Source organism: Hordeum vulgare, chromosome 1H (genome assembly GCF_904849725.1).
Source record: "Hordeum vulgare subsp. vulgare chromosome 1H, MorexV3_pseudomolecules_assembly, whole genome shotgun sequence".
Lineage (NCBI taxonomy): Eukaryota > Viridiplantae > Streptophyta > Magnoliopsida > Poales > Poaceae > Hordeum > Hordeum vulgare.
Window position 1 is genome coordinate 422,332,515 of NC_058518.1, and position 17,056 is coordinate 422,349,570.

The 17,056-nt window shown below is 44.4% G+C and overlaps 2 non-coding genes across 2 annotated transcripts; both read left to right on the forward strand.

Annotated features, from left to right (window-relative positions):
* The first annotated feature begins 15,284 nt into the window (after window positions 1–15,284).
* Window positions 15,285–15,368, forward strand: LOC123424117. The gene has a single exon (XR_006621607.1). It is a non-coding gene; the product is annotated as a small nucleolar RNA SNOR75 (small nucleolar RNA).
* A 276-nt stretch (window positions 15,369–15,644) lies between these two features.
* LOC123423067 lies at window positions 15,645–15,739 on the forward strand. The gene has a single exon (XR_006620892.1). It is a non-coding gene; the product is annotated as a small nucleolar RNA Z103 (small nucleolar RNA).
* The last annotated feature ends 1,317 nt before the right edge of the window (window positions 15,740–17,056 follow it).

The window sequence follows — 17,056 nt, forward strand, 5'->3', positions numbered from 1 at the left end:
CGCGACCGGCCGGCCCACCCCCTTCCTCCCGCTCGGTCCAGGAGGGACCGGGCAGGGAGACCCCCTTCACTTCCACCTCGCCGGATCCGGCCGGCCTCACCTCTGCCGGCCCCCTCCTTCAACGCTGCCCCCCTCCGGGAGGGCCTCTTCCTCACCGATCGATCTCATCGGCACCGTCACCGCCGTCACCACCGGCATCACCACCACCGCGCCACCACCGGCACAGCATCGTCTTCCTCCTCCCCGTCACCTCCGCCTTCCCGCGAACTCCGTCTTCACCGGGCCATCTCATCAACGTTGGTGAGCCCCTCCTCGGGATCCTCCCACCATCGCGTTCCCCTCACCGTCCCCGTTCCGTTCCGGCAAACGGGACTCCGATCCGTCGACGGTAGTGACCGGTAGGAAGGTTTGAACATTCGGTTCTTCCATGTTGTGTTAGCACACAGACTCTATGTGTGTTAACAAAGAGAGTTGTGAGAGAGATGTGAGATGTGAGGAAGAAATAGAAATAAACGTTGTATTTTCGTATGTATGTATGAGATGCGATGTATGTATTTGCGTATATAGGTATTTGGAGGAATACGATAATTACATGATTATGTATCTCTGGGAAAAATGAGTATTTGGCTTAAAAGTCACTTACCGGTGGGGCCAACGCACCCGCTGTCTATGACAGGGAGCCCCCACGCGATAATTAAAAAAAATAAAAATTAAATTATAAAAATAAAAATAATGTTTTTATTAAATAAATAAATAGATATATCAGTTAATTCGTTAATTGGATAATTAGAATAATTAGAGCATGTCACGTGGGTCCCCTATTAAATTAATCTGATAAATCAATATTTAAGCTATATTAAAACTTGTGCCTATGACGTTCGGGACCCATAGGTCAGTTGACCAGTCAACTGCTGATGTCAGCATGACATCGCGATGATGTCATAATAGGATTTTATTAAAATAATTAAATCTGTTTTTAATTCTTAAATAATTAATAAAACTTTGAAAATTAATATAAAATAATCCGTAAGTCAGATCAAAATATTTTCAACATGAAAGTTGATCAGCAGAACGAGACAAACCCGGATACACGGCCCGTTCGTCTGTCACGCGTCCCTAGCATAGCAAACATGGAACATTTCCATCGTTTACAATATGACCGGTAGTAACCCGAGACCCGGAAAAATATCGTCAGATATTCTTCCGACCCGTCTATGACGGATGTTGCTGCGTTAGCTCATGTCTAGCCTGCATCTTGCCATGTCATGCTTTGTGTTGCACCGTTCCTATTATTTATTGTTTCTTCCCCCTTTTCTTATCGGTAGACCCCGAGACTGACGCTGCTACCAGGTACATCTATGACCCTGTCGATCAGTCCTTTGCCGCAGAGCAGCAAGGCAAGCAAACCCCCCCTTGATCATTCTTATATCGTCTATTCTTTCTCCCTCATGCTTGCATTAGTATTTTGCTACTGTTGTAGTTAGCTCCTATATCTGATGCATAGCCTATTTTTGATGAACTGTTATTTTCAGTACCGTAAACTTAAACTGTTTAGTATAGGTGGAGCAGTTTCCCCTCAGACCCCGTAGTTTAGTTGCCCCGCTTGTTTTCAAATCTTGATCCCTGATCGACGAGCCAGACCCGACACAGCACATACACCCCCTTCGTTGTACGACGCTACAGAGATACTATCGGGTACCGAGGGTGACACCTCGCTATGTACTCCTGATGATATCTCTGTAGTATAGCTAGTCGGTCGTGGTTATCGAGGGTGATTCCTCTTTCACCATTCGCGATGACGCCTCTGTCGTGCAACCCCTCAAGTGTGGGACCCCCGAGGGTGATTCCTCTAAGCCCACCTTGACCGGTACATCGTTCGGAATCCAACGAGGGTGATACCTCGGATTCCCCCCGATGTTACAACCACACAGTTACTCGACCATGTTACTGGGATCTTTGGTGATTAGTTGTAAGACGGGTGGATTCCCGTGAGACTGTGTTGTTGGCCTAATTAAAATGTTAAGGATTGGGGTATTTTATCTGGGTTGGTCGGAGACCTTTTCGCACTAACCGGCTACGCGGGAAGAATTATGGGTACTCGGCGTCGCAGTATAACCCGAAGCTTTTCAGATGTCAGCAATCGTAGTGGCACGCGCCCGAGTGGTCCCGAGATGCATTGCGCTTGTGATTAAGGGATGCTAGGACTGACGTCGGCCGCCCTCGCATCGTGCAGGAGCGCAGAGGGGAACTGGGCCCATGAACCCTTTGCGCTTAGGATTTAGACCGGCGGGCTGACCTCTCTCATTAGTCTTAGGTGGGGCTGCGACGTGTCGATATTCCGAGGCCGGGCAGGACCCAGAAAAGTATGTCCGGCCAGAGTGTTATTGAGCGTGACGGGACATGTGGTGCACCCCTGCAGGGATGAAAATTAACTATTCGAATAGCCGTGTCCATGGTTACAGGATGACTTGGAGTTGTGCCCCAATCTTATACAACTACAATTGTTACTTAACTGGATTTAGTTTGCCTCGGGATTGCTTCCTCGCACGGAGTCGAGGGAGGATCTTTGGGCGTGACCTCACTTTAATTTTGCTGCAACAATATGACTATTAATGTTTTACCCCTATTCTACTCTCGTCTATTGCTGCAAGACCCTGAAGATGCTAGTCTTCGATAGGACTAGGCCTTCTCTCTCTATTCTCGCATTGCTGCAGTCAGTCCACATATAACCCCTCCTGCTTTGATACTGATGCATACTTAGAATAGATCTGATGTAAGACTTGCGAGTACTTTGGATGAGTACTCACCGCTGCTTTGCTCCCCCTTGTCCCCTTGATCCGTTTGCTGCAACCAGATGATGGAGCCCAGGAGATGGAGGTCCCCGCCGACGACGACTGCTACCCTGACGATGCCTACTACTACGTGGAGGCCGCTGATGATCAGGAGTAGTTAGGAGGTTCCCAGGCAGGAAGCCTCGCCTCGTTCGATCGATGTATCTTTTGTGCTAGCCTTCTCTAAGGCACCCCATGTTTTATGTATGTACTCAGATATTTGTTGCTTCCGCTGACTCATGTGTTTATCGAGCTTTCGTATTCTAGCCCTCGAGGCCCCTGGCTTGTAATATGAAGCTGATGTTATTTTATTTGCGTCTAGAGTTGTGTTGTGATATTTTCCCGTGAGTCATTGGGTTTGATCGTACGCATTTGCGTGTATGATTAGCGTACGATTAAATCGAGGGCGTCACATGACGATGGCGACGATCTCCCCTCTCTAGAGCCGAGAACGGACTCCATATCTGTCCTCCAGAGGAAGAACAAGTGGTGGCGGCACCTCCGTATCGTAAAACGCGATGAACTCTTCTCCTTGATTTTTTTCCGGACGAAAGGGACTAAATAGAGCTGGAATTGGAGGCGGTGGAGCTCTGAGGGCCCCACAAGCCTGCTAGGCGCGGCTAGGGGGGCCCGCGCCTGGTGGGCTTGTGGGCTCCTCGCTCCACCCCTCCGGTTGATTGTTGCCCCAGTATTTTTTATATATTCCACAAAAAATCCTCGTAAATTTCCAGGTCATTCCGAGAACTTTTATTTCTGCACAAAAACAACACCATGGCAATTCTTCTCAAAACAACATTAGTCCGGGTTAGTTCCATTCAAATCATGCAAATTAGAGTCCAAAACAAGGGCTAAAGAGTTTGGAAAAGTAGATACGACGGAGACGTCTCAAAGAGCAGGGTCCGACTACGGACGAATACAAACGAGAAAAGAACGACGTCCATCCTTGCTATCCCAGGCTGCCGGCCTGGAACCCATCCTAGATCGACGAAGAGAAAGAAGAAGAAACTCCAGATGAACAATCATCATGCTCACGTCTTAATCACCTTACCTATACCTGCAACTAGTGTTGTAGTAATCTATGAGCCACAGGGGACACATCAATCTCATTTCCAGAGGTATCAAGACTAGCTAAGCTAATGGGTGAGGTAAGGTTAAGTGGTGAGGCTGCAACAAGCGACTAAGCATATATTTAGTGGCTAACTTACGAGTACAAGAATAAAGAGGGAGATGATCTACGCATAGCGGACATGAACTACTGATGATCATGAACACCTACTTACGTCAGACATAACCCCACCGTGTCCTCGATCGGAGTAGGAGCTCAAGAAAGAGACAATCACGGTTACACACTCAGTTGGCAAGTTTTAGTTAAGTTAACTTCAAGTTATCTAGAACCGGATGTTAAACAAAGTTTCCATGTTGCCACATAACCGCGGGCACGACTTTCCGAAAGATTTAACCCTCCAGGGGTGCTCCAACTAGTCCATCACAAACTACCACACGCTGCGATGGAATGACCTCGATCTGGGAAACTCATGATCTCCTCGGGTTCCTATTGGAAAACCTCAACCTCAAGTTAGCTCAAAGCATCCTCGGAATCCCTCGCACAAGACGATCGAGAAAGGTAAAACAAGTCCATTAAGGCCGCCCGACGTGTCGACAATCCCGATAGGAGTCGCGTATCTCGTTCTCAGGACATGACAGATGAGCAGTACATACGGTGGCCGGATAGAAATCCCCCGAGTTGCCCCAGATGGCCCCGCAAGTGGCTCTGTTTTGGAACAGCACCGTCGGCACTGTCCCTCCCTGTATTATGTTGAATTACTCCTCGGGTAGCGCTAACTCCCTATGTTTTTCAGTATTAACAGAGTTATTATGTTGGGAAAATATAGTACCAATGTTGGGCCTTGCCAGACGAGCTTTATCCCAAAACGAGAATCTAGGGGGTCCCATAACAACCCCAAGCATGTTAGGAGCACTCATTTATGGAACATAACACCGGTAGCCGAAACTAAGGTGGCAAAGATGGAACAAAACACCAGGCTAGAAAGGCCGAGCCTTCCACCTTTTACCAAGTATATAGGTGCATTAAATTCGATAGCATTTAATATGGTGATATAACAAGGAACCCATGTTATCATATGGAAGCAATTGCACCTGCAACTAGCAACGCTAACACATGGTTAAGCAAGCAGTAACATAACCAATCAGTCGTTTGCTAGGTTGTGTATAGGTTGAAGGTATTTCATGGCATTGTTGGGAGGCTAATATTTAACAGGTGGTAGGCAACGAGACAATGCGATAGAAATGAAAACAACTAGCATCACAATGGTAGTAATGGTATCTGGGGAAATGGTCATCTTGCCTGAGATCCCGCTTGGAAGAAAAAAGACTTCGTGAAGCAGACGAATCGACGTAGTCAAACGGGTCCTCACATTCTGACACCCTTGCGGAACTCTATCGAGACAAAGCAAACCGAAAACAAGAATCAACACACGATATTCACCACGCGATGCACAACACAAATGATGCATGAGCGGTTACATTTATGCAGGGTATGGCATGGCAAATCACAACAATCAAACACTACACATTAAGTGAAGTTCAATATGCAATGAGTGCATATTGACAAAACTCCACATACGAATTATTTAGTTCTATCCCGATTAGTTACACATCAATATTAAATATTGGTTAAACATGGAAAGAAGTGAAGCGTAATTAAGCTACCTATCTAGGCATTTTAAATGAGGCCGGAGACGACCTATAACATCTCCGAAATGACCCCACACGTTAAATTAGAATTCTGTCCAGATCTGAACTAACATGTTTTAATATTTGTTAAACAGAAAAATAAAGTGGTTCACGTGATTTTACGCGTCGTTCCAATCAATTTACACATATGGAACATCTCCAACGGAGCTACGGTTCAAAAGATATGATCACCGCAAAATATGATGCCATGAATGCAATATGTATGCGAATGTTAGCCACAAGCATTCCAAAACAAGAAGGCAGCAACATATATGAAACTACATGAGATTCTAAGCAAGTTTCATATAGGACACGATCAAAACGGAGCAACGGTTCAATAAATACAAGCTACACAAGAAATAGTCATAATCTGCCAAAAACAGCAACATGACTTTTTTCTACACCCCAAAACAACAAGCTACATAAACCTAAAATGCTCAAACAAGAAATAAGGCAGTAGTAGTCAATATGCACTACAACATCCTACTAATAACATCTAGCATGGATCACTAGGAAAAGAACTCACAAATGGCATCTCACACACAGTTTTAGACTTAGTGAAAATCACACTTTGATAGTGCAGTTTTCGATCTGAAGGCATATTGGAGCAGCAAAACTATATGCTACAGGGCTCCGAATGAAAAGAAAATTTACATCATGCTAGAGAATCTTAAGGACTACAAATAACTCCATTGCACTAACATCAAGGGAGCTATAGATCACTAGCAAAACTCATGGCAAGACAACAACACAATATAACCGATTTCAGACTTACAAATATTCCAGCATCTCGAAATCAACACTATTTTCTAGCATGTTGACAACAAGCAAACAACACCTATACATGGATTTCTATTGCAACCAAAATTACCAGGGGCTAGCATGCATATCCAAGGGCATATATCTAGTTCACAACTCATGCATATCACGCGCGGAATAAATTCCAAAAAATAAACAAGAGGGCAACATGGCAAAATATCATGCACGCCAACTTGCTCGGAAGGCAAAAAAATGCATAGTTAAATTCTATGGATTTTTCTACCCCAAAAACATATATAATATGTGTGGTTGAAAAATAAAACTAACGCCACACATATATGCGAGAGTATGTCCTAAACACGACATAATAACAAACTAGCGACGGAACCTACATGTAAAAATGCAAACAACTACTCTAAAATACATGGCAAAGGATCCCGAACAACATCAACATTTTATCTACGGGATTTGAACAATCCGGACGCGCACAAAAATAACTACGGGAATATAACCTAATAGGACAACACACAAATCTAGGCAAACGGCGGGTCAAACCACTTCAAACATACATGCAAGTTGTAAAATCATAATCTACATGAAATTCTACATGAGTTACATATATAATATGTCGTGATCCGATGCACGGTTAATTATCTACGGGCGTTTGAAACTATCCTAATTTCGTAAAATTAATATATCGCCGGATAAAAGAAAAAAAAACCTCGGGCCAAATCTGGCTATTGGGCTGAAACAGGGGGATGCGCTAAAGCACTAAAAGACGCCAGCGACGGGGAATAGGACTCACCCACGTGGCCACTTGGGCCGGCGGATCTGGATTTGGAGAGGAGGCCACGCGCGGATCTGGGCCAGGGCGATGTCACCTGGGCCGTGGGGTTGCTGCAGCGATTGGGCCGGGGCGAGGCCCACCCGCACCCTCGCATAGCAGGCTGGCTCCCCGATCTGGAACCTGACCAGATCGGATCGGCGATGCGGCGGCGCTACGAGGCAGTGGCGGCGGGAGGCGACCGACGACGAGGGCTGGCGCCTCAGGGAACCTGCGGGGCATCAGCGGGCGGCGCAAGGCGTCGTTCGTGCCCGCGGCGGCAGGGTAGTGTAACGACTAAGATGCGGTCCATTCCAATTTAGGGAACGAGGCCCCAAAATGGAAAGAAGCGCATCTAAGCGTTTCGCAAGCAGGGTAACATAGCACATACATAATAATAGAATGACAAATAGGGAATCATCTGCCATCTCATAGATAATATCAGAGTTTACATCACACATTTATTCACACAAGGTAGTTCCTGCTATGACTACATAACATGAGAAAATGCTATGCTACCCTGCATGCTTGCCCACGATCACGACCACGCCTCAGTCTTTTGGATAGTTCACGTACATGCGGTCGTTCTCCTCATCGTACTGCCACACCAGCTACGTGCCATCGGGATCACCTGTGTCGGGTGTACCTGTACCTGTTGGTGCATTGAAGTAATCTGTGAGCCACGGGGACTCAACAATCTATGACCTCGGTGCCAGAACTAGTCAAGTTATTAGGTAAGGAAGGCTCAGTGTTTAGGTTTCAGCATCCTAAGCATTTATGGTGGCTAACTTACATAGAACAAATTATTGATGGTGGTCTATACTAGCGGGCGAAGACTAGCTGATCAATAAGTGATCCTGAACACCTACCTACGTCCATCATAACCCCACCATGTTCCCGATCGAAGAGAGGTCTTCGAAAGGGACATACATGGTTACGCACACAGTTGGCAATTTTATTAGATTATGTTCAAGTTATCTATAACTGGATGTTAACAAATATTCCAAGTTGCCACATAACCGCGGGCACGGCTTTCAGAAAGATTAAACCCTGCAGGGTGCCCCAGCTAGTCCATCACAAGCGACCACGGGCCGCAAAGTAATCCTCTATCATGAATCTCGTGATCTCGTCGGATTCCTTAGAGGAAAACCTCAACTCTGGGGAGAACCAAAGCTTCACCAGGATTCCTATACGCAAGATATATCGCTAAGGTAAGACAAGACTAGCACGACCTCCCGACGTGTCGACGACCCCGATAAGAGCCGCGTATCTCAGTCTCACGACACGTCGGATGAGCACAACGTACAGTGGCCTGATAGACATCTCCCGAGCTGCCCCGGGTTGGCCCCGCACACGACTCTAGTTTGGACCAACACTCATGAGGAACACTGGCCCGGGTTGTTGATTAATTCCTCGGGGTAGCTATTCCCTATGCAGATTATTATTAAGTGATTAGCAAATTAACACCAATGTTGGGTCCTGCCGGACAAGTTTTAACACTACATGATTTATCAAGGGGGTCCCCATAACAACCCCGAACGTGTTAGGAGCGATCATTTATGGAATCAAACACCGGTAGCCGGAAACTAAGGCGGCACTAACGGAACAAAACACCCGGCAAAATGCTAGGCCTTCTGTTATTTACCAAGTATATAGGTGCATTAATAAATAACAGATTTAACATAATGATATCAAGCTCATGTTATCACTCGAGACAAATGCACCTGCAACTAGCAACGCAAGCATTAGAAGCTGAGCAAGCCTACTTAGCCATTCAATATTTGCTGGGAGGGGAAAAGTGTTTGGGTTTCATGGCAATATCAGGAGGCAATTATTTCAGTGGTAGGCAACGAGCATATGATGAAGGAAACGTGAATCTAGCATAACAAATCTAGAGATGGAATCAAGGTCATATCATCTTGCCTGTGATTTCCTCAGCTTAGAACTGCTCTTGTTCGTCCTGCACATACTCTCCCGGATCCACGTACTCGCTCTCCGATCCCGGTGCTACCCAACATAAAAATAGCACCCAATGAACAATAGCACAACAAGATGCAACAAACACATGATGCATGAGATGAAAATGAACATGCATCTCTATCCTAGCTACTTGCACATACATGAGAAGAAAATACAACTTCTGGACAGCACTGCACTCTAAGCTATCTTGACATGCATGAGGATGTCACGAACAGATGCATCACGCGAAAACGATGCAAAAACATATAAAGAACGTTATGAACGGAGCTACGGATCATCCGGAAACAACGAAACAAGAAATGGAGTCCTGCGTATCAAATCCATCACAACACACTCCAATGGCATACTTCTGCTATTCCCAGGTTGCCAAATCACAAAACAACCAAGTATGGATGGGGTGGACCAAGGAATATCACCACACCATCAACTATGCACTCACAAGCATCAAAACATCAAAACTATACATTCTGTCCTAAACAACATCATAGCAGTTTGAGAGCTACATGCAAAGCACCTACAGCCACCCAAATGTGCCAAATCAGATATGTGGCAGAAGCTATTCAAAATCTCTACAAGCATGAGAAAAAATATATCACCAAGGAGTTTCACACAGAAAGTTCTACACCTGCTAACTTGGACAAAAATATCAGTTTTCAGGGACTTAGTGAAAATCTCAGATTCTCACAAGTTGTTTATGCTCTGAAGCATTTTGACAGCACCCAAAACAGTATCTACAGGAAGCCAAATGGAATGAAAATTGACAGAGAGCTAGACAAACACAAAAGCTACAACTTTCCAGTTGATTGCAAGGGCTGATTCCCAACACATGAACTTTTGCAAGCACAACTACAAGGGAAGAAAATAACAACAGTTTCTCAGACTTAGTGAAAATGACAGATTTTCACTAAGCTGAAATTTTCAGCCACATGCCTACTTAGACTAAGCACAACTTGCACATATGAACTCCTAAGCATGAAACAACACCACCATGCTATAGAGGGGTTCACCCTCTACTGACACAACAAGGGATCAACCCCTTGGGCTCATCACATCACACAAAACCAAGCTCTAAACATTGAACAAAACAGAAATATGACATTCCCAGAAAGTGTTCCAAAGGGAAATTTGATTCCACCAATGGAATCCTGGGATGATTCTACCCCAAAAGCATATATAATACCTAGGTACTTGCATACAACAAAAGGGCACAAAGCTAAGAAGAACATATACATGGAATCACATAGAGGTGAATAGTGCTTCATCACATGCTACTCACTAGTCATTACCTACACATGCATTTGCACACTCTCACAAGTCCAATGGTGACATGAGGGTTTAGACCTCATGTATGTGTTCCATAGCACATCACCATTCACACACACATCCTCAAGCATATACCACTCACATACATACACTTCATCATGCATACCTACACCTACACATACAAGCTTGCACATAAGTCCTCACTAAGGCTATGACATGTCTTGGGCATGTGTGGGACACACACACACAAGCACACACAAACAGCACATGATCATCTACACCCCACACAAAGTATGTGGAGGGGGAAACCCCCCCCCCCCCCCACACACACAAGATCATGGCACTTGCACCACACAAGCACTCTCCACATACAACAAGTACACACTCTTGGGTGATGCTCCACACACATGCACATCATGGAAGATTGCACATATACATATGCATCACTACCCTAGTGTCATACACACACATTGATACACCACACATATCTCTACACATGCATTTCTAGCAACGTAAACAAGGTGTTGAATACTGGTGGTGAGGTAAAAATAAATACCACACATGTTGTTAGCACACCACAACAACTACCACATCAACAAATGCAAAACAGTAAAAAAGGAAAGGAAAAAATAAAAGGGGCTAGCCTGGGATTCGATAGACCCACTCGACTACACACCAACACTCACCACTGGGCTAGACTGCTCTTGATCGATAGAAACAGGAAGGGAGCAGGGTAAACCTATTCCCTACGCGCTACTGTGCCTGAGAGATAAATAGCCAAAAAGGGGGGGCGATGCGGGTCTCGAACCCATGATGTGCCAGATGCAAAATCGCCTGCTGACACTCTGTTGTGCTGAGGAACTTGGCCTAACGGGGGCATCAAACTAGGTAACACACACACACACGGATGCCCTGCTCTGCTATGCACAGAGACGCCGCAGCGACGCTCACCGAAGCATGCCTTCTACCACTACTGCTGCCCTACGTGGATCATCTATGCTACCACTCTGTTGCGTGGAAGCCATTCCCCTGAGCAATGACGAGCCCGAGCACACCATGCAAAGAACCCATCACAACACAGTACTGCCGTTCTCCTCTCCGAACAGAGGCACGACAACGATCATCTAGGCCGGATCTAACGAGGGGAAAGGGAGGAAGGAGCTAGGATCACCGAGGGGAAGGAGTAGAGAGGGTTCCGATCGGAGGGTGAAGCCTGAATACGAGCTGGCGACGGCCTGAAGATGTCTGAAGAAGATTTGATGCCGAACCGAAGCAGGGAACGGGTCCGCCGGGAACATGCCGGACACTACAAGAAATATGCACATACATGACATTTTTTAAGATGTCGTTGATGAATTCGTCATAAATCTATGACAATTTCATACGAGATCGTCATAAACCGTTTGAGGGGATCAAATCTACATATAAATTACGGCGATGTGAGTCAAAAATGTCGTAACCGCACAAGATGAGATCGTCATAACTTTTACGATGATTATAAAAATGTCGTAACATGTCCTAACTATGTTTCCATGTCACTCGTGGGTCCATGTATCTCTCTCTCTTATTAGTAGCTTGGTGGATCTTGCTGTGCGTGCACCGCCGGGCGGCCCGAGACGAGATCTGGCCTCGCAGTGCCGGATATGGGCATCCAGGAACGCGAGCGCTTCTATTGGATTTGTTAGTCCGGTTCTTGTCTTTGTTCGGACGTGGGTGGATGTCGTGATCCACCGCTGGGCCAGTGGGTTGCTTCTTCTCGGTCGAAGCATCATCGCTTCTGGTCGCGCTCCTGCTATATGTTTGTCTGGCCACTGTGCCTCCGAGCTAGCTAGCCACGAAAACATCTTGATACTCAAGTGGTATAATATTTTGAAAAAAATGATGTAGTCCAATTGGGCAACAAATAATTGATATTTTCTGTAATTTTTTCTACAGATTTGGGTTAAAAATCGAGTTCTGAGCCGGTCAATGAGAGATGAGAAACTGCCTTCACGCGGATCATCCAATTGAATGAGACCTGAGCCATCCACCAGCACACATCCAACGGTGGAGCCCATCTTTGAAAAAACTAAAACCCTAACCACCCACCCACCCTTTCTCACTCTCCAGATGCGATCGAGCCGCCTCTCTAGATCTGATCGAGCGCTCCTTCCTTCCCTCACCACCACCACCAGCTCTGGTCGCTCCCTTCTGCACTGCGCCACCACCTCCGGCCGCTCCGTTCCATCCCGCCCTCGGCTCCTTCCCATCACAACGGATCCATCACATCTATCCGATCCCATCTGGATGGTGGCGGCGGCTCTGGCGGCGGTGCTGGCCTCGTGGGTGTTCAATGCGCTCCTGTACCTCGTGTGGAGGCCGCGCGCCATCACCCGGCAGCTCCACACGCAAGGTGTGGGCGGGCCTAGGCGCCGGGCTACAGCTTCTTCGTCGGCAACCTCGGCGAGATCAAGCGGCTCCACGATGACACCGTCGGCGCCACGCTGGACGTCTGTGACCACGACTTCGTCCCCACGGTCCAGCCGCACTTCCGCAAATGGATCCCCGTCCACGGTACGAGAACCTCAGACAGACCGCAATTCCTTCTAAGTTCCAATCCATGGCCGTCTAGTTCTTGCTCTTACGTTCTGGTCTGCTGCAGGTCGCACGTTCCTGTACTGGTTTGGTGCCAGGCCGAGCCTGTGCGTGGCAGACGTGAACGTGGTGAAGCAGGTGCTCCCCAACCGCAGCGGGATGTACCCCAAGAACATCCAAAACCCACACATCGCCCGCCTGCTCAACAAGGGGATGGTGCTCGTCGACGGCGACGACTGGAAGCGCCACCGCAAGGTCGTCCACCCTGCCTTCAACAAGCGTTCAAGACGGAGCACCAGCTCGGTCTTCATGGCTGCTGTAAGTGAATGTTTCGATTTCCCTTTTGCCAACATGTGTTGTATATTCCGGATTCAGTTCAACAACGTGTGAGGTCTAGTAAGTCTCGACGACGCGAAATAGGACCACGTTAATCAACTTTAAGATTGAAATTCTGTTGTTACTTTGAACTTCTCACCTCAGTTATCGCAGTACAATGCTTTTTTCTGTTCGAAGATTTTGAAATGTCATTTCTTATGTACTGTCACTTTGCTTACCTTGCCCGTCGTTGCTAGTGAGGATCTTTATTCAGATTTGGTTGCAGTTGTTGTGTTAAATTTTTAAATGCCTGACCCTGTTTGGTCCATATTTTTTCCTTACTGCACTTTGGGCTTCCATGATACAATGTTCAGCATGTGACTGTTAGTACGTACTCAAAGTATGTCCCGACCTTCATCTTATCTCGTCTTGACATCTCCGGCCCAATATGCATTCAGATAACATAGGATCGTAGTTCATACTACTTCAGTATAAGATGAATGCTCAATAGTATCAACGTCCACTTCAGATCGAATTCTACTGATTCCCTCTGTTATTCGAACTGATCTTCATGTTGCCTGTCTAGCATTCTGCATTTCCGCATTTCAGATCAATGTGACTGAGACAGTCTGACAGACATAGAAAATTATGTCATGTTCACTAATTACTCCGTAGTATATGGAAATTAACTTATATAGGCTGTCCATTTTCTTACAGGATGCTGATGGTGGCGTCCTATTTTACTCGACAGACGATTTAGAGGGTCATCTTGTAGTTTCCGACGATGATGAAATTGTGAAGAACGCTTGTGGAAAATCGTTTGCACCGTGGTTGAAGCTGATTGCGCTTGTTTGGACCTTTTATTCTACTCTTTATTAATCCAACATTAGAAACCAACATGATGTCTAATTAACTGTAAAACAAATTATCAGTTCCAGTTTAGTCTGTCACAGTTCTGAACTGTGATTTCTCGTCCGAAGTTTGGCTAGCCATTGTTCAAGACGGAGCTTTCTGCATCCAAATCAACCAATGACATGCTTGTGCTACTTAACTAGATATTTTTTCAATGAAAAATGTTGCGCCCAACATCTAGTTAAGTTGCACATTTGCTGACGTGATCCTGTATTGGATGTACCTTAATAGGTTATGGCCAATTCTGCGGAGAAAATTAGGCTTGCTGGAAATCAAAATGTGATGGTCTGTGAGTGAGGCTCTGGGCGTTGGGACTATCAGTTCAAATGTCATGTAAGCTCCTATAAGTTGTATACCTCACATACTTGGAATAGCTTAATATCCGAGGGTGTATGTTTTCTCTTATATCGTTTCCATATTATGCACTTATGCTTAGTGAAAACTAACAATAGTCAATAACTAGTGAGAGTACCTTATTATATCATGTCCAATAATAATTACTATAGTATTTCATGCTGCCTTCTTTTTTGACACGCTGAGTGTTCCCCTTCATCTTTAGGTATACCCTGCTAAGTTTTTATCAGCTTTAAGGTTGAGTACTGGGTGCGCTTCTTGGTAGCGTAATTCAGCGATGTACGTTGCCTAGAGATACTTTGGGTTAAGATTCTAGCACGAACCATTCTTTGAGATGGTTTTTGCATTCAACTTGTCCATACATTTCTTAGCACTAAACTGAATTTTGTTTGGATAGTGGTATTTGGGATGCCATGAGGTATTTGATACTTGGTATGCTTTCATGGCCTTGTTTCTCGTTAGATTGGTAGACATCGAGAAGGAAACGGGTTTTTGCGACACTGGCTGCTCTCATACAAGGAGCTTCCTATTACTATACCCCCGTTTACACCTATCAACTATATTGTTCTTTCTGCACATGGTTTCTGTGGTTGATTCATCAGTGATGATCAACACTTATTAGGTGTCTCATGATGCAGTATATTATTAAACTGTGCATATTCGGCATCTGAACTCATGTTTTTGTATCTCTACCCACTCTTATTTTTTTTAGTTGGTTCTCTCTATGATGAAAACAGATGACGAGTCTGATGTAATCCATTCTATTAAACCATGTTGACAATTGAGGCATTTGTCTGAGAGAGCATTAATTCGTTTATTTGTTATTTTTCTGTTTTCAAATATGACTGTTTTTTAAATTAAGACAGACAGTTTGTGATCTATTTGATGATAATTTCCTCCTACTTATTATGAATGTCTAGTAAGCAGCACATTCTGTCATGGATGTTGTATAGTTGTCTTGTCTTAAATAAATAGAAACTCCTACACCATTTTTTGTTTGCTGTGAGAAGTGATGATATCATATCCATACCACGTTTCTGCACTTACTGTGATGATCAATTGCTTTTTCCTTGGATTATATGGACCTGAGGATATTTTCTCCAAATTATTGACTATGACTATACAATGTGCAAATGTAATCCCATCAAGATTCCAAGCCAGAAATCTGATCCATCTTTTATGTTTTACTATTGTCTTCTTGTTAATATTTTGAGTGCTAGTCAGGTTTCCTTTCTCCAATCTAGCTAAAGAATTACCCGAGTTGACACCAGAAATCAACTCAGCATCAAGCTCTATCTAAATCAATAATGCTCTTTGGTAGTCCCTTTTTCATGTTTTCATTTGATTCGATCTAAAACTTCTGAAGGTAATAAATTAGAGTCTCTGGTGCACTTATTAATAGCGTAATTCAGTGATGTATGTTGTCGAAAGGATTTTTTGGGCTAATATTCTTACACCCTGGTTTGCACTTGGTTATCATAGTAATGTGGAGTAGCTTGTTTTGTATTATCTTACATGTCTGCTAATTATTGTGTCATTGACTCCTGCTTGTGCCAGTGCTTAAATTCCTCCAGTAAAGAGAAAATACCATAAAGATATTGAGTTTGCTTGTGTGCATTTCCTTTGTTTAGAATTTCCTGGAACAATTAATTTTCAGTTTCTGTGACCTGTTTAGGTTGGACTAATTATACTCCAGAATTTATATCTCAGGATTTTTAACATCATCCATCATCTTGAGGATGAACACAAATCTTTTTATTTCTAATATTTTTTATATTTGTTTCCTTTTGATTGATTCATGTGCAGTGTAATGTTCTTGTAGGTTGACAAGTTGTGGCATCTCGAGCATGCCTCATAGGAGAGCGGAATGAAGTCCACTGTACTGTTGGGACAGTAGCAGATGTGCCATTGTTCTATTGTGCAATTTTGTTCGTTCTTACTATATTCCTGTGTAAGGAAATGTTTTCATGAGATGATTTATTGTGTTATGTAAACCTGGGATATATATTTTGTGATGTTATATGATGGATGATTTTAATTCGACTTGGAGTTTTCTTGATTTGAATATGAAATAGTGTTGGATTTAATACTGGACAAATAATTGGGTTGAAAAGGCCCAACAAATAGAAATGAATCCAAATTCTGGAACAAAAAGTTGCTGAATTCAAAAATGAAAAAGGGCCAAAACTGAAACTGGACCAAATGTATTTGGGCACTAAAAGGCCAAGGCCCAAATTATAATGATATAAAAAAATTCGAAAAAATACTAGAAGTGGTTGTAAATAGGCTAAGGACCAAAAAGAAGCCCAATGAGAAAAAGCCCAAAAAAACAAAACCAGCCCATGTGATCAATTGAAATGGTTGGGCTGATTTCAACCATGACGTTTTGATTTCGTCGTAATTTTGCCACGTAGGACTGCCACGTAGGAGTGTGTTTGATTGCCAACGACGATTTAGAATTGTCGTAAAGGTTACAATAATCTAGGAATCG